General features: G+C 34.2%; 1 protein-coding gene across 3 annotated transcripts in view; it reads right to left on the reverse strand.

Moving 5' to 3' along the window:
• Positions 1-24447, reverse strand: part of LOC137616352 (solute carrier family 35 member F3) — a 391179-nt gene that overhangs the window by 301658 nt on the left and 65074 nt on the right. The gene's annotated exons all lie outside the window — the stretch shown is intronic.

Here is a 24447-nt window from a genome sequence, read left to right on the forward strand (position 1 = left end):
AAGCATTGTTTCGTAATTTATTATATTCACACCAAGGGAGTAGATAGTAGGTTGGCCAGGGCACCAGCCACCCGTTGAGATACTACCGCTAGAGAGTCATGGGGTATTTTGACTGGCCAGACAGTACTACATTGAATCCTTTTCTCTGGTTACCGTTTATTTTCCTTTTGCCTACACACACAGCGAATAGTCTGGCCTATTCTTTACTTATTCTCCTCTGTCCTCATACACCTGAAAACACTGATATTACCAAACAATTCTTCTTCGCCCATAGGGTTACTGCACTGTAATTGTTCAGTGGCCTCTTGGTAAGGGTAGAAGAGATTCTTTAGCTATGGTCAGCAGCTCTTCTAGGAGAAGGACACTGCAAAATCAAACCATTGTTCTCTAGTCTTAGGTAGTGCCATAGCCTCTGTACCATGGTCTTCCACTTTCTTGGGTAAGAGTTGTCTTGCTTGAGGGTACACTTGGGCACGCTGTTCTGTCTTGTTTCTCTTCCTCTTGTTTTGTTAAAGTTTTTTATTGCTTATATAGGAGATAATTATTTTAATGTTACTCCTCTTAAAAATCTTATTTTTCCTCCTTTCCTTTCCTCATTGGGCTATATTCCTTATTTGAGCCCCTAGCCTAGCTAATTATAATAATAATAATAATAATAATAATAATAATAATAATAATAATAATAATAATAATAATAATAATAATAATAATGCACACATATCAGTGTATTTATGGGCATATAATAATTGTTTTTGTGACTATATGGATCTTTGTTTACTATAAATTTTGTTCTTTTATTCTTTTATGTTGTTTCTGTACATCACTGTTTGTGAATGTTATTTTGTTTTCGGTTTCTTAATTTCTGCAGTTTTCTGAAACGTAGAACCTGCAAATAAAAAGATGTACAGTAGAGGGAATACTTCCTTAGTTATAAAAGATATATTGCAATGGGAAGCTCAGAATTTTTAGCCCAACTCTATTGTAACTAATTGGGCCAACCCGCAATAGAACTGCAAGTAAAACCTAATACGGAGAGGAAATAGAGAAATATTGAATAAAGATATGAAATATTTTAATATCAGTAACAACGTTGAAATAAGTGTCATATATAAACTAAGAAACGAGACTTGGTTTAACCTGTTCAACAGAAAAGCATTTGCAATAAGTCTCAGCTTCTGAAGCTCCACAGATGCAAACGCCAGATTAGGAAGATTATTCCACAATCTGATAACATCCGGAATAAATCTTTATGGAGAAGGCAAGACTGTTAAAATTATATGCATACTTAGTACTACATACTGGATGGTGCAGTCTAGTAACATCTGAATGCAAAGGATAGTCAGCATTATGAAAAATCTTATAAAACATACAGAGTTAGCTAACTGAAAGGCGGTGCTAGAGTAATAAGTAATAAGGAATTTAATAAACTGCATTTATATATATATATATATATATATATATATATATATATATATATATATATATATATATATATATATATATATATATAACAAATTAAGATGAATGTCAGCAGCTGCCGAATACCAGAGTGGAAAACTATACTCAAAAGTTAAACATGGTTGAATGAAAGAATTGAAACATTTTTGTGCAATTGAAGAAAAAGACAGACCAAATGTGTTTCTCAAAAGTAAATTTGCGATAAAGAATCACACCTAGAATTTTAAATGAGTTTTACATAATTAACGAGATATTACCATTGTAAATATCAGGATTTGGGGGAACCACTGTTCTCGACCTACTTGTTACTTACAATCATATTTTGGGGTTTGTTAGGCTTAAACGTCTGTACTTTTGCACCACATAAATGAATATAAAGTATAATATAATGCAAGTTAACAAACCAAGAATGAATATTTTAGAATATTTCCTTTAACTTAGTCATCAAGGCTTCCAATATTTCAGTCCTCCTATTTTGATATGACAATGTACTTCTAAATCTCATCGCTATAAGAGATTTCTCTGCAGATTGGAGCGTATAGTGTATAATAGAGTTCCTAATGAAGGCGAATCGATAGCTTGTCTCGCATGAATATAATTATAATGAAATTAGGGCAATTATTCTGCCTGGGTCTTTGTACATACATTGATAAGATAGATAGATGTAACGTTATCAAATATATAGTTTCATAAATATTTTGGGTAACATTTGGGTACAGACAGAATTAAATAGCTCTAGACATACATTTTGTTGAAATGAAAATTAGTTTACCGTTTAATTAACAGGGTAAAATATGCAGTTATTATTGTTGCAATGGTAGCTCAAGTCATATCAACTAGCACCATCCATCTTCTTTTTACCTCTCTTCATAAAGGATTAAGGCACCTTTGTATGAATTTTAGATTGCAAGAAAATTAATTCAGAATACCTGCCGAGTCTTTCCTAGAACTCCTTGGAGATTCAGTCACAAATTACTATTTACAGTGCAGGGAATTCAGAAGAAACATTTTGTATCGAATATCAATTAATTTGGAAAGAAAAATGGCAGATTTCATCTGGAGGACTGATACCATGGTTGGAAATGATTTTAAGGAAGTACTGAGAACTTTAAAGGTCTTTGCAAGACATGATTTGGTACTTTAGTGGGATTTGCTGGCATTATATATAGCAGATACATTGGGGATTATTGCTTTTATCATCATTATTATTGTTGTTGTTTTTGTTTTTGTCGTTGTTGTATTTTACACGGAGAAACAAAATAGGGAAACATCACTTGTCTGTTTCAAAACTTCACTTAACGGTATTCCCCTTGTCCCAAATCAAATTGGATCTTGTGTTGCATCGAAATAGTAAGGGGGAAATACCTCTAACAGAGAAATAGATAAAAAGAGAAAACACGTAGCTTCACAACTTTAGAGGGACTTTTTCAGCGTATACAGCTCCCCCCCCCCCCCCACACACACACCTTCCCCTCCTCCTCCCAGTGCATCTCAGAATCGAGAAGAAGCAGAATCTGTCGTAATGACCATATTGCTATAAAAACTGGGTTTAGGATGCATTGTGATGCCATCAAGGAGACCCATTATGTCGAGCTTTCACGCATCAAGAATAAGTTCGAGTGGCATAAAGGGATATATCTAGCATCATATTAAGACTCACGTCTTTGCCTTTTGTGGTGCCTTCTGTTGGTTTCTCCTTCCCTCTCCTCTCTCTCAAACTCCCTCCTTCGTCCATCTGTCAAACACCCTCCCCCTTCCATTTCTACTCTCTCTTCACCCTTTCCCTTCTGCCATTCTTCTTTCCTACTACTTTCTTTTCTCTTACGTACACCTTCCCTTCCCTCTCTCAAATATATTCTCTCCCCTCATCTTTACCCTCTCTCATGTACCTTTCTCTTCCCCTTCTCTTCTCACTTCTTTAACTGTGACAGGATAGAATAAGAGAACAAAAAAAATTGCATATGACGTTGTGGCTGAATTAGCGTAAGATGACTGCTTTTAGTTCTTACTAACGGCGAAGAAGGAGGAGTGGTGGTAATATCTTTTCAACTCTTTTTGTATGTTTGTTTTTTCTTTTCTCTTCTAATATAAGCAAGGATGAGAGTGGAAATAAAAATACAAAATTATGTTAAAGGTAAATGAGATTATCATTAAATGGCTCCTGGGTAATGATGCTCAGTGGACTTCTGCAGACAAGACCGTGTCTGTTTAATTCATTTTATTATTACTTGCTAACCCACAACCCCAATGGCTCCAACAGGGAAAATAACTGAGTGAAGGAAGGAAATAAGGAAATAAAGTATATGTGAGAAGTAATAAATGGTTGAGAAGGATTGGACTGGATTGGTAATAGGAAATTAACAAACCTAGAGTATGGTGATGATGCTGTCTTAAATTATTTGCAGATCATCACAGGATTAATCCTTGCTTACCAGAATGAATGAAATATCACACGAGAGATAAAGAGAAGAAAGACAGAGATGATGAGAATGGGGTATGCAACGGAAAGAGAAATATCAATGTAAGGAGAAAGGATTAATGAGGTAGAATCATTTAAGTATCTAGGAACTATGATCAATACAGGGTCTTTAGAAATAGATTTTAGTGAAATATTGAAAAAAAGCAAATCAGGGAATGGTTAGGTTAAGTAAGATATGGAAATCAAATCGCCTGAAATTATATATCAGTTTAGTGAGATCGGTGTCACTGTATGGGAATGAGTCGTGTTATAATAATGAACCAATCTCCAGCAGATTTAGTAGATTTGAGAACAAAGCCCTCAGAAGGATATTGACAGTTAAATGGCAAGATAGGATTAGAAATTAAACTATAAGAGAGATTACTCGAGTACCATACGTGGTTGAGATCATGATGAGGGGTAGATGGAGATGGTTTGAGCATGCTTTTCGCTCTCTCCGAGAGAGATTAGTTCATCAAACGTTTAGCTGAGCTCCACAAGGCCCTAGAACAGTTGGAAGACCAAGGCCTACACGGGTGAGAACTATGAAACGTGAAGTAGGAGATGATGGATGAAGAAGTATTGAATTAAAAGCTAAAGATAGAGACGACTGGCGAAATCTAACCGAGGCCCTTTGTATCAATAGGCGTAGGAGTCTGGAGATGATGATGATGAAAGGTTTGTATTATTTAGCATCTTGAGATTTTCCCTGTGAGCCCTTGGGTTTACACCATCTTGCTATTTCAACTAGGGTTGTAGCTTAGCTAATAATAATAATAATAATAATAATAATAATAATAATAATAATAAGATGGGAAAATGTAGTCTAGAGTATTTTTCTAGGATTTTTTTTCTTCATAAGATATAGTCGTTGACTGCATAAGTTTGTAAGATTTCCAAAATGCATCCCACAGAGCAGGTAGTGACCCCTGTCCGGATATTTATGATGATGGCAACGCAGCCATTAAAGGCCATCGCTTATGGATCCGAGAATTGGAGCCTTTTGACGGTAATTTTTGATTGAAAGCTTACTGACAGGGAACATTAACTCCTCCATACGCCTTCATATTACAGGGCGTGGCTTCGATTGGTTCCTAGGAAATTTCACGAATGTTAAGTGTTTTTAATTTAGTCCATTTTCAGCAATAACAAATTTTTAGGATTTTTTTTTTTTTTTTTGCAGTGAATACTTGATTTCTTTTATTTGACTTAACATTTTATCGTGAAATTCATTTATTAGTTTTTATTTATGTAAGTTAAAAGACGTAGATTCGAATTAACCAAAGCCGTCTATAACAAAAATCTCTCATTGCGTTTAGTCATCGTTGGATTTCGGTAACGTCATTGTTTTGTATTAAATAAAAAACGCAGAAAACAGACTAAAATATTAAGTTTGCAATTTTATATCCTCTGTGCTTAGGAATATGTTATATTTATTCAGCCCTCTTCCGTCCCATGCATTAATATAAATTGAAGGAAATTCTCCGTGTGTAACTTCTGTCTGTCTGTCAGTATTCCTTTACACAAGGACCTCGCTGAAAGATCAAATTATAGGTCTAAATTCCATATATTGGGAACACAGTTAACTCAAGCTGTAGCATTTTATCCATAAGAGTTAAGACTCAAAATTATAAATAAATACTTTAACAATGATTTCATTGGAAATGCTTCAAAGGTTAGCGATCTTCTACTTGACCGTGACCTTCATAGAAGAAAGCACCCGCCGTCAAGGTCACCCGTGTTTTACAAACACGTTTTGTCTGGAGGAAAATGTCCGAGTTATTTACTTTCGTAGAAACGATTGTGGTGTCTTCTAACGTTATAGAGGAAAATTGCTGGCTTTAACCAATATGTGATTTAGTTTGCCTGTCTTTAATCTTACAAAAATATATATAATGTTTTGAACATCTATCTTGAAAATTTTGGTCAACAGTCATCTTGTTGTAAAATAATAGATCTAACTGAATTGAATTTTACAATCCCGCCTTTTTATATAATGCCACACATATGTAGGCCTGCTGTCTAAACATTATAGTGCAGCAACACAAAGGAATTCGTAACTTGTTATACATTCAGGATGTGGCGCCCATTCACTTAGGTTAGAACATAATCAAATTAGTATTGCGCTGATGACATACAAGTGTCAAAATACCTCTGTCGCTTCCACCGGCATTACTAAGGAAACTAGCAACCACCTTTAACAAGATAATTGCTTCCATCGTTTTGTTTTGAAATATTGGAGCTTATCTTTTCAATATCCTATTCATCTTTTAAGTGTAAGTTTTTTTTAGGCCTTTAGTCAAGAGTTTAAGTATAAGAATAGTGATGACTAATGTATTGTCTGTACTCTGCACCCCCAAACCCTTGGTAGGGAAAGCTTTGGGAGAGAGGGAGGAAGGAAAATAGTATTGCTCATTATCCTGTTTAAATATGCTTCTTCCCTTCGCAACTTTCTCTCTCTCTCTCTCTCTCTCTCTCTCTCTCTCTCTCTCTCTCTCTCTCTCTCTCTCTCTCTCTCTCTCTCCAGAGATTTGGTTCAGGATATGTATATTATCTACCTGTAATTCTGCAAATGTAAAAAAAAAAAGCATATGCACCTGTGTGTCTGCATTAATGTGCGTATAAGATTGACTTGAAATGAAGAAAAATTGTGAAAAATAGACACAATTTCCCCTGTTTTCCTGTTCCCCTTCTATTTTCTTATTTAGTCCTACCTCGTCACCCTTCACATTTTTTTCTAGTTATGCCTTTGTTGTTTCACGCCCTTCCCTTGTTTCTTAGTGGTAGCTAAAAGAAATATCGGCGCTTTCCAAGCGATAAGCTTTTTAAATGAGAAGACGATCATCCAAAGGATGCTAAGTCTCCAACTTTAATGGGAAATTGAAGTACTTTGACATCCTTATGAAATGTTTCTGGATATTCGGTAGGTGGTTGTTTAAGCAAATGCGCCTCAAACAAAGTAGGCGCAGGACCCTGCTGTCACTTTCTTAGTTTTCGCCATCGAAATAGATCCAGTGGGGTCTCTCTGACCTCATTAGAAATCCCCTTCTACATTATAGATATCAGCACCGGTATCGATTACTGCTAGCAGTTCAGTATTAAAACCAAATGTCAACCCAATAAGGACGTTCTTTGTGGCTACTGCTGAACATCTCTCAAGCTAAACTATTATTGTTGATAAGAATTGTTTCAGCACTTAGTTAGGTAAGTAGGAACTGCTAGTGATCTAGGATAGATTGTTTGTCCATGAATCCTATGGCAACACTAAACTTTTTTCTGTCACGTGGCTTTCTGTATCGTTACGGTCTGTTGTAGGAGCAAGTGTTTTCCAGTACAAAAATACAATGTAAACAACAGTAACGTTCCGTACTTTTACCCCTTCCATTTTTCATATGCCAGTTGTTTAAAAAAGGGAAAAAAGGGTTATATTGTCACTTGTTTACCTTTTCAAGAAAAATTCTTATTAAAATTTCAGATAAGAAATCCGTTCTTGTTTGATGATATACTTTTATTTAAAAAACTGCAAAACTTACTTGTATAATTGTAAGTGTTTAAAGCTGATGCATATTTTAAAGTCGGCTGCCATGCACATTGTCACACAGGTTTAGAAAACTATAGAGTGAATGTGAGATGTTTTTATTCATCTAACCTTGAAGGCGTAGTACACCTCGGAGAATGGTAAAATGTGTGTGGTGAATATAACATAGTCCTTCCCTAACGGACAGTTGGATCAAGGAAATATGGGGAGATCATGAACGATTTTTGTGCGTAATAGAAACCAAAATAGGATTTTCTGAATCTTCGAGATTTTAAACGCATTTATGTGTATGTGCAGTGATTGATTGTGTGTTCGCATGTCTTCAGTGTGATTTTACTCTTAACTATTACTGGTAAACAGCTTCTGCTGTTACTTTAATGAGTTTTGATTATTTATAGATTTTCTTTTAAAGCCAAACCTGAGCAATTTCGGTTTGATCTGCATTATGATACATTTATTTTTCAATTCTATCATAGTTAGCAGAACCACCATCTAATATTTTTTTTTTTACTATCATCCCTATCCAGAACAAATAAATCGCCTAAAATAACAATCCAAATTTCTTTTTGTTTCTTACGTAAACATATAAACTCGTAGATAAATAGACTGGTGATGGAGAAAAGAGGACACAGATAATGTTCATTATTGAACAATTTGATTCTATTTTGATCCCCAAAACTCGATTTTCTTCCTTGGTATTTCAACCTCGTGATGGTGGTATACTTATATAAGTATCGTTAACCTTTAAAGGCTATTATTTATTTCGGTCTTTCTATTTTTAGTAAAACCTCTGAAATATTCATTTGCTCTTCTCCCGATCAGCCTCTAGTTTCCTAGTAGCTCGGCATGTCTCTTCTACCTGGAATATGTGCTCGGTTTTTCTTCTATATTATTATTATTATTATTATTATTATTATTATTATTATTATTATTTTTATTATTATTATTATTATTTTTATTATGATTATTTGTGGCTTTAGTTCTATTTGTATTTAATGTCTTAAACTTGCTTGTTTATTTTGGGTATTATATTGGAAAGATTGCAATACACTTTCTATCTTGGAGTCAGTCTTTGTAAAAGTAAAGATGAATTATTCTCTCCTTTTGCTGATGATGAGTCTTTTCATAAAGCTATTCATTCTGAAAGGTTCTAGAGGTATAGGTTTCCTCTTGACTTCATTTCTCATTATGTTGCTAAAGGTAGTTAGATAATTGAAGTAACGTTCATCTCTCTCTCTCTCTCTCTCTCTCTCTCTCTCTCTCTCTCTCTCTCTCTCTCTCTCTCTCTCTCTCTCTCCATGTTAAATAGTTGTATATGTGTCTAACAGCATTCCACCAGTGACATATTGAAATGCTAGACTAAATTATTCAATAGTTATTGATAAGTAAATGGAGCCAATTGTGATATATGTAAAGTCTGTAGAAATAAAATACTTACCATGCAATCAACAGTCCTATGCCATAAACATATTTGATCAAGATATACCAATTTTAACAAAACAAAATAAAACTGTTAATTGAAGCAAACACTTAGGAGCATGTTTCATTCATTCCTCTTTGACTTTGAACGTGAGCGATTATCGCTTGTGATGTTTGCTTACCCTGATGTAGTTTTTGTATAACTGTTTCTGCCATTTCACGATTATTGCGGGCGAGTATTTTTTCTAGTGTTTATTTTTTGACATTTGAATTAATAAAATTCTATTTCAAGCCAAAGATGAATTAAAAGATGAAGATTGGTTTCCGTCTTTTCTGTAAGACTCCATTTAATTTTTTTATTCTCGGGTAACAAGGATAGCTTCAAAATACTTTATGTATAAGAAATTAGAACATTTAAAGTAATCAAACAAATAAAAATTTATTTAAGAATCTTCTCTAAAATTTTCAATAATAAGGGGTATCAAATGAAAATGGTTACCTCTAATCTTTAAGATAATTTTGTTGAACTTTCCTCATATTCAGAAGGGTTGAATCCCCAGGAAGCCCATCACATTATTAAACGCTCTCTCTCTCTCTCTCTCTCTCTCTCTCTCTCTCTCTCTCTCTCTCTCTCTCTCTCTCTCTCTCTCTCTCTCTCCACTGGATTTATGATGTACTAAAATTCAGGAATTAAAGTGCATATCGACTTATTTTAAAATGAAGCTTTCTCTAACCCATTGCTCCTAATGGATGTATAAAGCATATCGTGGCTCTAATTCTTTAAATAAATAAACTTCAAATACTTTGCAGACACTCGTCACCCTTTGGACCCCGAGTCTATTGATTTTTAATATAACATCCAGCTGCCCTCATGAAAATCAGGACCAGCTCGGTTGTCGTTACTGCTTAGTAACTGCAGCGCCAACCCTCCCAACTCTGTTCAACATAGCAACGACGGATTCGATGTGTCTGTACTAAAAATCATTAGAATTTTAGGTCGAATCGGATAAATATTTGTAACCACCAGGTGCTGGATAATAAAATATTCACGTATGTATGCTCATTTCTTTCTGGTAACCATACTTTTGTTGGGTCTTTCATAAGGGGGATACTCGAACGTGCAGGTGAAAGGGTTTGCGTATTGCCATGATCAGCAAAGGGGTCCTAGTCAGGGACACCCATACTGTGTTGGTTTGCTGTGAGCGATCAGACAAGGCTCCCATCATCACCGATCCGAAAGTGGACAGCGTGGTGATGAAAACTGGCCAAACTCCAGACTTGAATAAGGATATGTGTGAGGCCTTTGTCCTGCAGTGGACTAAACACAGCTGCATTTGTTGTTATTGTTGTTGTCATCATAATAGATAGAGCATCAACAAGACAACAGTGAATTCAAAGGCTCCTCACTTGAAATTTTATATTCATAAAACGCATTTCAAAATAAACTACTCGTTCTCTTTTATTATAGTCAGGTTAATTGTATAAGTGAATGAATACCTTTTTGGTATATTCCTGAAGAAGTCGCATATCATAAAGCAATGTAATGAATAAAAGAATAAAACTCTTGCGTTGTTACGAGTCATAAGAAATATCTATACCATCATTCAGCGAAAAATAGGATTTCATACTAGTTTTAAAAGCTTCGAAGGAAATATTTTCTGCCTGCAAATAATGAAACCATAAAACTCTACTCCATTGTCAGAGAATATTAACGTTCAACTCTAAAATCGTACGAAAAATAAGATATGAACGGAAGATTTTTTCCATAAAAGCCCGTATGAAAAATATTAAATAACATATGTGGTTCGGCATTTGTAAATCCTAGTGAAACCCAAAACAGCTAATGCCAAAATAGCTACTATGTTAAATTAGCAAGTATACCAAAACAGCTAGTCCCAAAATAGCTAGTATGCCAAAACAGCTAATTCTAAACTAGGTAGTATAATGAAATAGTATACCTAAATAGCTAGAATGTCAAGAACGTTCATTCACTAAACGACATGTGCCGTACGTAGAAATGTGTGAAATTCATTTTCAAATATATTTTGTATATTGCATATCAGCAAAGTCGCGTTATTTGTATAATTGGGTAGTTTCGATATACTGTATTTTAACATAGCCAACTTAACTTAATTTCCCCAAGTAAATGAACAATTCTTACATATTTTATGAGTGCTACATAAAGATTTCGTAGTTATTGTAAATGAATACGCCTCTCTTGGGCCCTTAAGACATGGGAGATAGGACTACGTTTGCATATTACATCAAAGTGTCAGGCTAATAGCCACAGCGACCTGGAATTACACAATTTTGTGTGACAATTATAGACCCTATACTCTGTTCTTTTGAGAGCAGAACAGCATTGGCTCGCGTGCGTTTTAAAGAGATTACCCTCACAGCATCTTCAATATTGCTTATTTAGAATATGACGTCAGTTGATTTGTTTATTTTTTACCATTATTCAGCCTTGCCTTATATTTTCATGTATTCTGAGGACCATGAATTATTTCATATATTGATATTTAGAATTATTTCTTTATGAGATCATTCAGTTATAAAGATGTAACTTAGAAAATATTCTATTCAGATCAATTTTATTTTCCGATACGTGAATGTTTTAAATTTCCGTGCCTTTACATCTGTTATATGGCAATTTGTTAATTAGATGAAATGTTTAACGTAGAACAAATGGATTTTCATTCTGCGATTATCGCTAATGAATTTATGCCCATAATGCAAATCAAGGAGGTGAAGTGATTACGAATTAGGTACCATGATCTCCTTAAAAAGATTGAATACTTTACGTATTAATGCTAGGTTTCCATAATCATTGTAAGTGAAAAAAAAGTTATCGGATGTTGCACTGAATTTGAAATTCTTAGTCTCTTTCATCGTGAAAGCAATAACCCGTGCTGGTGTATCTCGTTTTCATCCTACCCGAAAATTCTCTCTCTCTCTCTCTCTCTCTCTCTCTCTCTCTCTCTCTCTCTCTCTCTCTCTCTCTCTCTCTCTCTCTCTCTCTCTCTCTCTTGATCTACATATATTTCGTCTAACTCAGTTTATCTTTTAACCAAGTGCCTTTATTATTATTATTGTTATTATTATTATTATTAAAATTTTCACTTGACCCCAAATTTGATGACATTTTGACCTCTGGTGACCTAATTATTAAACATAATTGCAAATTGTTTATTTTATCTGTTAGAGAGGCCCAAAGCAAACATTTTGATATGTTATTTATCTTTCTCTGACCATTCAGTCCGGAGTTATGTCTAATTAGGTTTCCCCTACCCCAAAATTGGCAGCTGCAAAATTCAATGATGTCATCAAATAAAGTGGCCGAGGAGTGGTAGTGAGTCCCTATTTTTTCAATGGGAACATTAAAAAAATGAAAATATGGATCAAATGCTACAACCTAAATGCACTTTTGTCAATTTTAAGGGGGGGGGGGGTGCAAGGTGAGCCCCCCTCAGCCCACGGACTGATAGAGTAGTATGCCCGAGTGTACCCCCAATCAAGAGAGCAAGTGGTTTTCCTAATCTTCAATCTACACTATTGAATATTACTACGAAGTGTAACTCGCAATCATCTTTTATTTAATTACTTACAGCCTAAAGTGCTCCAGCGAATTTCATAAGATCCAATCTACATTCTTGAATATTACTCACTACAAAGTGAAACTTAATCCTTTTCACAATTAAGGAGGCCTCCTTGTTCCCACTCTCCCTCACTCAAGCGGGTCTGCAGTATTAAGAACCATTTATCCATCCATCCATTCTTGCGTATCATTTGCTGTTAAAAAACTTCTTTATCCTCCTTGTATAAGGAAAATTACTGTGGAAAGAAGATAATATTATCTACCTCGTCATTTTTTAATGTTGAATAAAAGATGAATAACATATTTTTCCGTAATATACTATTTCACTATGAACAAAGTGTGATATTTATTGTAAATTATTCCCGTTGGATTTGTTTCTGGGAAACGTAATTGAGGAAACAGTAAATGCTCCAATAAGTAAAGTATAGTATTTTAAGCATTCTTATTGGATTGCCAATATCAGAATCAGCTTCCAAGTATATTAATCCCGAACATTTTTTTTTTATAATTATTTAGAATACATTAAAAAATATTAGAGTTCCCTGGAAATGAACACTTTACAAGCAGATGATTTTTTGAGTTTTCTCAATTTATACCACAATTATTTGGTAAAAAAAAAAAAATGGAAATCACTCCAGGCCATTAATGCATCCATTTTTTCCTGATATACAATTTGTCATATTTTTGGATATTGTTATAAAAAAAGTCCGTGTTTCGCAATCTGTTGGACGGGAGTTTGAGCCCGAGTCACCAGAAGCCATTGCCTGGCCCTCCCTCCCAGTGGAAAAGGGCCTTGAACGCTGACTATACGTATATGTGGTCGGTCTGTAGGACATTACCCTGTCCCTTGCCTCTGCCATACATACGCCTTCAAACCGACTATTTCAGTAACTCTAAGAACAAACAAAAATATCCTAAATTGTCAAGTAAAGAAACAGCTTACCGATCAAACTTGTACTATTGGTTCACGTGATAAGTTAACAAGGGAGAGACATATCAGTACCTGTAACCATACTGCCGATGATCATGATAAAATAAGTTATAAGAGAGGGTCCGCAATTTACCATCTGCACGCCGTGCTCGTAATAACATTGTCAATATACTCTAATTTACCATAACCCATTTGCCCAACTTTAATGCTTGACTCATAATTTGCATCGGCGTTATTTTGTGTGTTAATTCCTCTAATTAATGATTTGAATGTCAATGGACATTATCATGAAATGCCAGTTATTTTGGTGCATCGTTACTCACGGAAAACACTGGGTGAGTTCATGCATTTGGGTATGTGAGTTTGCCTGCACGTGTGTGCGCAAAGCTGCCCTTAGAACAAAGAATCATAAAAGTCCGATTTCTTTGGGATCGTACCGTGATTAAGCATCGCTCTACTTTATCAAAGTGTAATGGTGTCTAATCTCTTCGCATAATGTAATTTTTGCGATCAGGAATTTTCATTTTTATTAATCTCCTACGTTAGGCATTTACTTTTTCGCAGACTGGTGTATAGGACAGCGTTTATTTTTAGTGATAAGAAAGTTAATTCTACTCATATAGACAGTAATCAGTTTTTCCAGGCAAATTATTCAAATTGATAATCTGCTACATTATTCAGCCTACTAATAGTTTCGCACGCCGGACATGAGCAATAAGCTCTGATATATATATATATATATATATATATATTGATAATGTGCCTTGTAATACTACTTAAGAAATGCTCGTACAATTTATGATGTTAATTTACCTTTATAGCGTAAAGCATAACACTAGATAAAGCCAATTAACAGTCTTAGTGAAATCTCACCAGTATTTATGTGGTACAAAGATTAGATATCATAATTCCAAACCGGAATGTATTTTCCATTAAGCTCTAAACAACCTAATCAATTGTCAGGTTGTTGGCCAAACAGCTCAAAGCAATATAAGAGACTCGCTAACAGGAATACATTTTATACTGCAAATGGTAAGGGTTATTCCTCAGATTACATCATTCTGAAAACGACTTTAGGCAAATTTCGTTACGCCATCTCGAAGGGTAAATCAAACAGCATTAATATTTAGAAAAAAAACAAAATATAATACTTTTGGACTCATCTCTTTTCCAAATGCAATGCTAGGTTTCTTGTTGTGCGTGTATTTCATGCTCGAAAGAAATTAATTGCTTAAGGTAGAATACAATTATCTGGCAATATTGAATCTAATTTTTTTTTTCAGAGCATTGCGTATAATTAGTACTGCTTTTATTCATATAATGAAATTAGTCGTACATATCGTCACAACAAAGCTTTTTTTGTGAAATATATTTTGAGGGGAAAATTCGGTGTAATAATTTTCGCTGTTAACATTTTCATATAACCTAATTATGATCAGATAGAAATAATGAATATTCCTTGAAACTCTTACCTCTCGGAATAATTATCCATTAAGTCAGTCTAACGAACAAAGACTCTTGAATGACAAATACGTTTTATTATAAGGGTGAATAAAAGTTGGATATATTAGATTCGCGAGCATGTCTTTGTACGCATTGGATGGACTTGAAGAGTCAGTGAATCATTTTCATGAATGTAAGAATAAGGCAACTTATTTAATTCGGGGAAATAACCTTGTCTGCTGTATTGTAACGCCATTTTATCTAATCAAGTCAATTATTCTATGTTTTCTTTCGTATTAATTGTTCATTTTGTATGCTTATAAGAATTACTTTTATTGGCATTATTATAGCTAGTTCTGCAGTTATTGTCGTGGTTCTAGTCATAGGTCCTTTATTAAATGATGATTATAGAAACGGGAGGGACAGGGAAGATAATTAGACTGTAGACGATCCTTATTATACTGCAGTAAGTAGCGACACTAATGAGCTCTTAACTTGTCTGGGACAAGAACGGACGGAGTCTTAGAAATAAAAGTAGCGATGATGACTGATAGTAGTAGTAGTAGTAGTAGTAGTAGTAGTAGTAGTAGTAGTAATTCTGCTTTATTTTATTTTAGATGTAGCGGTAATTGATAGAAATTGTTATAATTATTATCATTATTATTATTATTATTATTATTATTATTATTATTATTATTATTATTATTAATGATAATATTCATTGTAGTAACTTTACTATTTTTATTAATATTTCAATGTGAATAACTAAATCTGGTTCAGGAAATGATTGTTTTATGAAACTATGATACGAAACTAGCAACTTAGCAACTACTTCGCTACGTGACATTACGCAGTAAAAAAATATTTTAAGTATCTCATATATATATATATACTATATATATATATGTATATATATATATATGTATATATATATATATATATATGTGTATATATATATATATATATATATATTTAATATATAATGTATGAATACGTGTGTATGTATATTCCCCTCAGACTAACACTGATAAATTATATCTTTAATGTTACCTTTGAATATGAACCCTTGCCTAGTTCTAGTCCCCTCTGGATATATTCAGTCTGAATATTTGTAAGGGTAGAAATGTAAATTTTGTAACAAAATATGACTATACAATGGGTGGTTTCTCCTACTAAAAATCCATCATTAAGATGCAAGAACTTTCCAGATTTGCTTTTCCTACTCAAAAATGTTCATTAGTTGATAATGATAATGGTAATAATGACAATAATGATTATCGTTATAGTAATTTGTAAAATGAACATTATTGGGCGGGTTCGCTGTTGCATTATTTTCCTTTTTTATATAAAACAAACCATATTTATTACAATGTTTAAACCTGTGGTTGCCCTTATTAAATTAATAAAGAAGGGTTTATTGTTTGAGTGACGCTTATTTTACTCGTGAAAAAAAATATATATTTATAAGGCTTAGACAGTACAACAATGGAACCCGTTCTGGTTACGGTTCATTTTTCTCTGCCTACACATACACCGAATAGTCTGGTCTATTCCTTACATATTCTCCTCTTTCCTTATACACCTGTCATCACTAAGATAACCAAAAACTTCCTCTTCACTCAAGGGGTTAATTACTAAACTGTAATTGTTCAGTTGTTACTTCACATGTTAAGGGTAGAATAGACTCAATCGCTATGGTAAGTGGCTCTTCTAGAAGGACACTCCAATATCAAGTCTGTGTTCTCTAGTCTTGGGTAGTGCCATAGCCTCTTGCTTGAGGGTATACTTAGGCACACTATTCTATCTGTTACCATATTTCTTTTCTTCTTTAGGCTATTTTATCTATTGGAGCTCTTGGGCTTATAGCATCCTGTTTTTCCATCTAGGGTTATAGGTTATGCTTGTAGCAATAATGATGATATAACTGAAATTTCTCCTAATGGATTGCATCGTAGTAACATAAATCAGGGCCTCAAAGTTCCGGCAGGCCCTGTAGGGCAGGGAAATGGAAATCATTAGTTTACAAACAGACCAGGTGTTCACAAACACAGTGCAGTTGTAGTTGAATCAAGAAATTAGGTCGTAATAGCCTACCATTTACAAATTCTTTATTTTCTTTCCGCCGATAACTCTCTCTCTCTCTCTCTCTCTCTCTCTCTCTCTCTCTCTCTTTTTTCAAGTGATTGGGCGCTAACCGGGAGGGCATCGACCAGATAGTTTCACCCCACCTTAAAACTCTCTCTCTCTCTCTCTCTCTCTCTCTCTCTCTCTCTCTCTCAGCAGCAATTTAGATTGATGTTTAGCTTTAATGTCCGTGGGGATAAGCTTCATTTATGCTTTTGATCAAATTGTTTACGTAGGAAACCTGCCCCACCTATCTTTTGTATCTTCGTATGCAGCGTTCCCTTCCCGATGACGATCTCTTATGTAAACATCCTCGTTCCCTTTGAAGGTGCCCCCCCCCCCCTTTCCCTCCATTCGATCATAAAGGAAACCAAGAGTGTGAAGAATGTTGAGAAGTTTTGCCAAGGAAAAGTTACCTGTATCATGATGACAATTATCAGATTATTGCATGATTTGTGCCGTGTTTATTTCGAACTTTTGAGAAAGCGGAAATTACTTTTGCACTTAGCCTATTTTTTCTGCGTACTTTTGAGTACTTTTGATTGTGTCTTGCAAAGAATGTGTCTCGATTATTAGGTATTTTTGGTCTCATAAGTTGTACTGATCATTCTTTTTTTGCATTTGGTCTCCTGTTTAATACTCGTAATTTGTATATACTTTTATTTAATGCAAATCTTCAGCAATTGATCGAGGAGCCATATGCTGCCTTTTAAATAACAACTTAAAGAGAAATTGTAAAAGTCATCAAAAGGAGGTGGTTACTTTAAACTGAAATCTGATTATTGTTATGTGTAGGAAAGAATCAGTTGCGTTATTGTCTTTTTTTGTTATGTAAAACAGTACCTCTCGTGTTTGTATTTCTTAAATGACTGTCATATGATCTGATAAGGGATTAATAGTCACAGAAAAGTAATGTGTTATAGACTAGAAATATAATTCTAAGTTTCTGTAAAATGTTATATTCACCTTTCATTTGAGAGGTCATAGCATGTTCCATTCCAATTAAGTATTTAGAGTTGTTGACTTGACTCCGTGTGACTTATTTCAGCGAAGAAGTAGAATATTGGAGGATATTGCCCATATCCTCCTATAACTTGGGTTTTGTAATCACTCACTTATGGAAGATGCTGAGCAACTTTCATTTATTTATACAAGACCTTTGGGATTTGCTTTTTTTTTTCTTAGAAAACTTCAGAAACGTAGCACTTTGACTTTTACCTTTTGTAAACAATACTCAGTGTTCACGAAACATTTAAGTTCGTTTTTCTAAGAAGCCGATGGTTATATTAGTTGGTTTTGTGAAATTCAGTTTCTGGCATCGCTACGTTTATGCAGACTGTTGATGCTGTAAATGTAAAAGCTTTCAAGGTCACTGTTAAGTAGAGAAGTAAGGGACAGGTCGATGCCCTGTTGCTCAGCGAGCCAGACATCGACCATACACACTACGATCAACACTTGAGCCCCTTCTCTATCCGTTTTGGTCGTAGGAGAGCCCGGCAAATGGCAGTTTATGACTAGAAGTATACATATGGCTTCCACCAAAACCCGTGTCCCCAGCCTATAGAGGTAATAAGGTCGGGTTCAAATTTAAAATCTACGAATCTCGACTTCCCTTGTAGTTTATTTATTTCCTTATTTCCTTTTCTTACCGGGCTATTTTTCTATGTTGGGTTATAGCATCTTGCTTTCCCAACAATGGTTGTAGTTTAGCTTGTAATGATAATGATAATAATCACTATAATTATTTGTGGTAGCTTGATGGTATTGCCATCAACTTGTTCTGTGTCGGTTTCGAATAACAAACCTACTTTAAGCCTTTATAGATTTTCATTGGCACACGATCATACTGTTCCCGTTAATTCAGAATAGAAGGTTTGGTGTACATGGTGCACAATAGGTCAGTTATGACACCATTGCTTTTTGTGTCCCCTGCTCCCCCTCGGAAGTTGAGTTGTCATTTCATTGCGATTGTTTCCCTATAAAAGTCCTATGAGAAGATTCGCTTTTTTAAAAGCGTAATTATTACGAAATATCAAACTTTTTTTTTTTTTAATTCTTCAAAAGGTCATATTCTAGTATTTATTCTTAATCGTGAAAATCCATGGCCGCAATTGCATATGAGATCCAGATAATATTTAAACTTTAGGCGTCCTAGAGACGAAATTGGAAAGTTATCATTTAGCTGTGAATTAGACAGACCAGAATACCTCAAGCAAGGATAAACAAAATTGGATGAACCTTAACGTGACCTTCAATTGTTAGGAAAAATCAGTTCAATGTTTACGATTTGATGCCTTGAACTCTGCTCAGATTTCTCATAACAGTTAGTCAGCAAATAAGGACTATTATTAAACACATCTCTTAATTTTTATCACCTTACATTCACCCGTAACTACTTTAAAACTATGGATTCTTGGCGGTTTTTTTCCATCATATCCCCGTAGAATTTTAATATTACGCTAGAAGGTTTGGTCTGATATGAGTCTTCTTGCCGGAAGGTATGGTCTGACCTAAGTGTACTTGTCATTACTTGTGTTACATCTCTAAAATCACAATTTAACAGAACCCAAGGGAACAAAAAATAAAAATAAAAAAGAACGATGACCATCTTGCCTTTAATATGAAAAGCTGCAGCAATTTACAAAGTGTAAATAACATTATTACCATGAATAACATGAAAGCACATAACTTTGACCATAGACTTGCGCCTCTTATTTACCTTATGCCACACGAAATTAATGTTTGTATTAAGATATAGAAAATATTAACAAAGAAGGCGGAATATTCCCATCCGTCTTGCAGACACAGGCTTCCAGTTTTCGTCCTCTTCGACCACACGCGTCACCCGATATACAAGAACATCCAACAATCATTACGCTACAGTGTTGGAACTCGACGGAGTTGTCTGCAAATTCCCTTTTCCTTAATCTCATAATCCAATCCTATTTATTAGGATTGAGCCTAATGACCTCGTATCTCATTTGGAGCTTAGTTGGTCGTTCCGTGAACTCCTGCTGAATGGTTTTAATTGAGGGCAACTTGTTCCAATTAATGAAACTCGTTAATAGTCGATTCATTATCTTTGTTTTTATTTTTCTTTCTCTTATGTCCTTATTTGTTTCGATCAATTTCCTGACAGCTAACTCGAAGGTAATGTCATAAATAGAAGTTTTACGGACTGCCAACGCAAACGTTCGTGTTTTACATAAGGTAGGACAATCTAAAAACAAACAACAAAATAGAAGTTGATAGGCTATGCGTTTAAGCCTTTTCAAGACTTTATCCATATTTCACTTCAAATGACGCCTGATCTGCTGCTCGAAGGAATTCAGTTGAAGTAAGAGAACTAACATTGTCAAAATCTAATATAATTTTAGATTTTTTCCTTTCAGAACCTATAAATCTTACTTGTACTCAAGTCTACACGTCCAGCGAAAGAGATAAAGAGAAAGAGAGAGATAGAGGGAGAGGGACTGTATCGATTTATGGAGGTCTACATTATGCTTCCAATAATCCACCTCTTCATGAGATAGTGTCTCGAACTGAATATGAATAGCCAACCCTCCATATCTCATCTGTCGTTCATTCGAGTAGTACTGTATGTGGGTATGTGGGCGGAACATGATAATACTTTGAATGCATTTTGTTTAGCATATTATTAAGATAATTATTATTATTGAAATTGTTAAAATTATTATAGTTGTTGTTATTATTAAAATTATTATTATGATGATGATAATAATAATAATAATAATAATAATAATAATAATAATAATAATAATAATAATAATAATTTTAATGATTTCAATAATAACCCTTCATATACCGACAATAACGTACATTTTTAAATGAAATGTATTGGTTTATTCCATTACTTTTTAAAGTAACAGGAATCCAATATGAATGATTCCTATCGGAAGGCAATTGGCAGATCCGTCACGTATTGACGATTGCCTATTGAATTCCATGGATTAGATGGACAAACGTTGATATAAAGGGACGTCCCTTGACGCCTGAGAGAGAGAGAGAGAGAGAGAGAGAGAGAGAGAGAGAGAGAGAGAGAGAGAGAGAGAGAGAGAGACGATTGCTTTGGTATTTAAAGATTTTAATTGGAAGGGATGGTTGCCTCAATAAATTGCTCATCTCTCTCTCTCTCTCTCTCTCTCTCTCTCTCTCTCTCTCTCTCTCTCTCTCTCTCTGTCTCAACAGAATTGTTCGTTAACATTTGTGAAACTTTCTTCATAACACTTACGAGAAATTTATTGCGGCAAAACTTTGGAGGAGACAATATTAAATGTGTATTTAAAGTCGGGTTTACGTGAGATATTCACTGCATCGACTCGTATTTCATGCTAGAATTTCATTTCGCACTTGTACCCTTGGTATTGCTATAGAATGAAACGGGGATTTTATATATTAATGAACTGAGCTCATGATTATTATGGGCTCAAGACAAGGAAATGTTATGATCTGTAGGCGCAAGATTGCTCTTGATGTTTTCATACCAATCAACTTCTGGGTTATATTCTGTTTAGTAAAATAAATAAACATTTGCTTTTTTCATTACACATCCGGTCACCAACCACAAGACTTATCTTTCAAGAGATATTATCTCAATTTTAGCATTTAGCTAAACAACTGTTGGAATTTGTCACGTAAAGATGTGTTGCATATATTGGCCATGGATTCTTGTGTATCAAAATCCCTCGGGTTTTTTTTTTTTTTTTTTTTGGTCTTTCCTTTTAATTTGCAACAAATGAGTGTATTTTGCAGTTATCAATAGCCTTTACGGAGAGTGGTTTATGCCTACTTCGTTAAAGGTAATGGCACAGTCGATCATCTGGAGCATCATCAGCAAAAAGAGTAAATTACTCTCGGAAACAAGATTTTGTTTGTCGTTATTACTTGGTTTATGTCCTTTGAAATAGTTTTTACTTATATTTGTGGGAGTTTTTTTCTCACGCCAAAAATATCTGATAGAGTTTTCGTGTATTTTTTTTAATATCCATGTTTATATGATGCTGACAAGGCATTCAAAATCACCTTGAAATTAAAATCTGTTGTTCATAAGAATTCAGCAAGATGATACTTCGAATAAGAATGGTTTGTTCTCTTTTGACGTTACTTCCGTCCCTATAATAATTCAGCCAACATAACACAGTGAAAACACTCTCTTCTTAAAATCCAGCTCAATATTCGAGGAAATACAACGGTTATGATAATTGATTTAATTAAGCCAATGTATGATATGAGAAAAATTATAAATGTCATAACGAGCGACCTGTCAGTTATTGATGCCTGCATGGACAACATGACAAACATGACACTACATTATTTACAGAAATGTTTCAAATGAAAGGACCATATTTTATCCAATAAACCGTTGGACAGGAGTTATGAATCAACATGATAATTTGCTTGTAGCATCACAGATCAGTAAACTATTACAGACAGATTTAAAGAAAAAAATTAAATGTCTCAAGGGTCAATACATAGGACTTTGTTGGTGATTTTGGCTGTTCATTAGAGCAATATTGGCTCATTAACCAATGTTTTCTATGAAGAATCTGTTCATGCTTAGTAGTGCAATACTAATTTCCATTAGCTTACTGGTTTCCCTAAGTTATGACAAATTGAATTATTAACATGATAGAATCTTGTTAGGCAGAGATAATTTGAATTTTTATTACTTCTAATTAGCATAATACTTAATCCTTAAGTTCTTTTTTTTAAGGTAATTTTCAACCTTAGCCTAAGGTTGTGGTGACAGTTTGCGACAAGGTTAACTAGTATTTATTTTTGGTAGTTACATCTGTTTTTTATTTTTATTTTTTTTTTCATCAACTGAATTTACCAATATAGAAAAGGTAATTTGAAGTAACAATATGTAATTTTTTTTTTCTTCTAAAACTTTATGAACATTTACCTGTTATCTTATGGCTTGTGTTGATAAATTATGCATATATAGGTAATAAATGGAAGGGATAATTTTTTCTTTTTAATATTTTGAAAGTAGAAAATACAAAGCATAGAAGTGTGTGTTTTCTGTAGCAAGCTTGTTTGTAGAACCCCTGTACCCTTCCTCCTCGTAACATGAACTGGGTGTTTCCCTTTCCAAACAACTGGTAAAAATATATTCTCTCAGATGCCGGAAATTTGAATATATATCCCTCGGATTACAAGTAAGGCTTCCACAAGACAAGATCTGTCTGGGGGTCTCCTTGTCACACTATCATTAGGATATCCTCTTTGACTTGGTATTTAAAGAAAATTAAGTTGCGGCTTTTCAGATGTCCAATACATTCAGCAGATTCTTAAGTAAAATATTTTTGTTTGCTCTCATACTTTGTTCCCCATCCTTACATGTGATCATCTTTCTATTCTTTGCTTAGCAACCATCTCATGTTGGTCACATAAAGTCTCGGATCGGTGTTTTTTTTTTTTTTTTTTCCTGTCAAATCTAATTGTGAGAGAATACCTGAAGAGCAATCTCATTACTTAGTCAAACTCAGCGTCCACGTATTTAACCTTTGAAATTAGTTCAAACTTTTCGTCGAATTGTCAAATTACAAGGTGCCAATTTTCTGTGACAATTTCTTCTGCCAATTACTAATGCTTTAGATAAGCATTAAGGATTTCTGTTTGGAATGTTACTTTTATATTAATCGTTCGTTGTATTTTCTTATCCCTGTTTAATCAGATTGAATCGAAATCAAATTGTTCCGCCATCTACCCTGATATCGGCTCTTTTCTTAGCTCACTTCCCTCTTAAATACGACCACGTTACTGCCCTTCATTAAGCAACTTTCTACATAACGATAACTCGTTTAGATTACCCTTTTTACAATTTTATTCTCCTAGATATTGGTATGTGGCTTTAGTTAGGTCGTTTCTTGGGCATTACGCAAAAGGCACAGAGACCAGACTTTCCATTAAAACTTTAGTCGCCAATTTTACGGGTCTTTAGTTGCGTAGTGTATAAGGACAAATCCCAGCTTTTGAGAATGACATCGACCAATAAAGTAATGGATTTTCCGGTAAACTTATATCAAACCATCGCTTTAGGCTTATTCTTCATCACGTTGCATGTGCTACACTGCATCGCCTTAATTAGAATTTCAAATCTTTCCTGGCCTTAGTTCAAATCTCATTTTACTTGAGTTGGAACTTAATTATTTTCGAAGTTTGGTGAAAAGTGGAGCATTCCCATTCTTTTATTTGTTTGCATTTAACAGGCCTCTCCCACTAGAATTATAAAGAACCTCTCCTACTCTTTTTTTCTTACACTATTGATTATGTATACATATATATACATTATATATATATACATTTTATATATATATATATATATATATATATACATATATATATATATATATATATATATATATATATATATATATAGGTAGTATGTTGACCAGGGCACCAGCCACCCAATGAAATATTACCGCTAGAGAGTTATTGAATACTATGACTGG

The sequence above is a fragment of the Palaemon carinicauda genome, chromosome 22, assembly GCF_036898095.1.
Source record: "Palaemon carinicauda isolate YSFRI2023 chromosome 22, ASM3689809v2, whole genome shotgun sequence".
Lineage (NCBI taxonomy): Eukaryota > Metazoa > Arthropoda > Malacostraca > Decapoda > Palaemonidae > Palaemon > Palaemon carinicauda.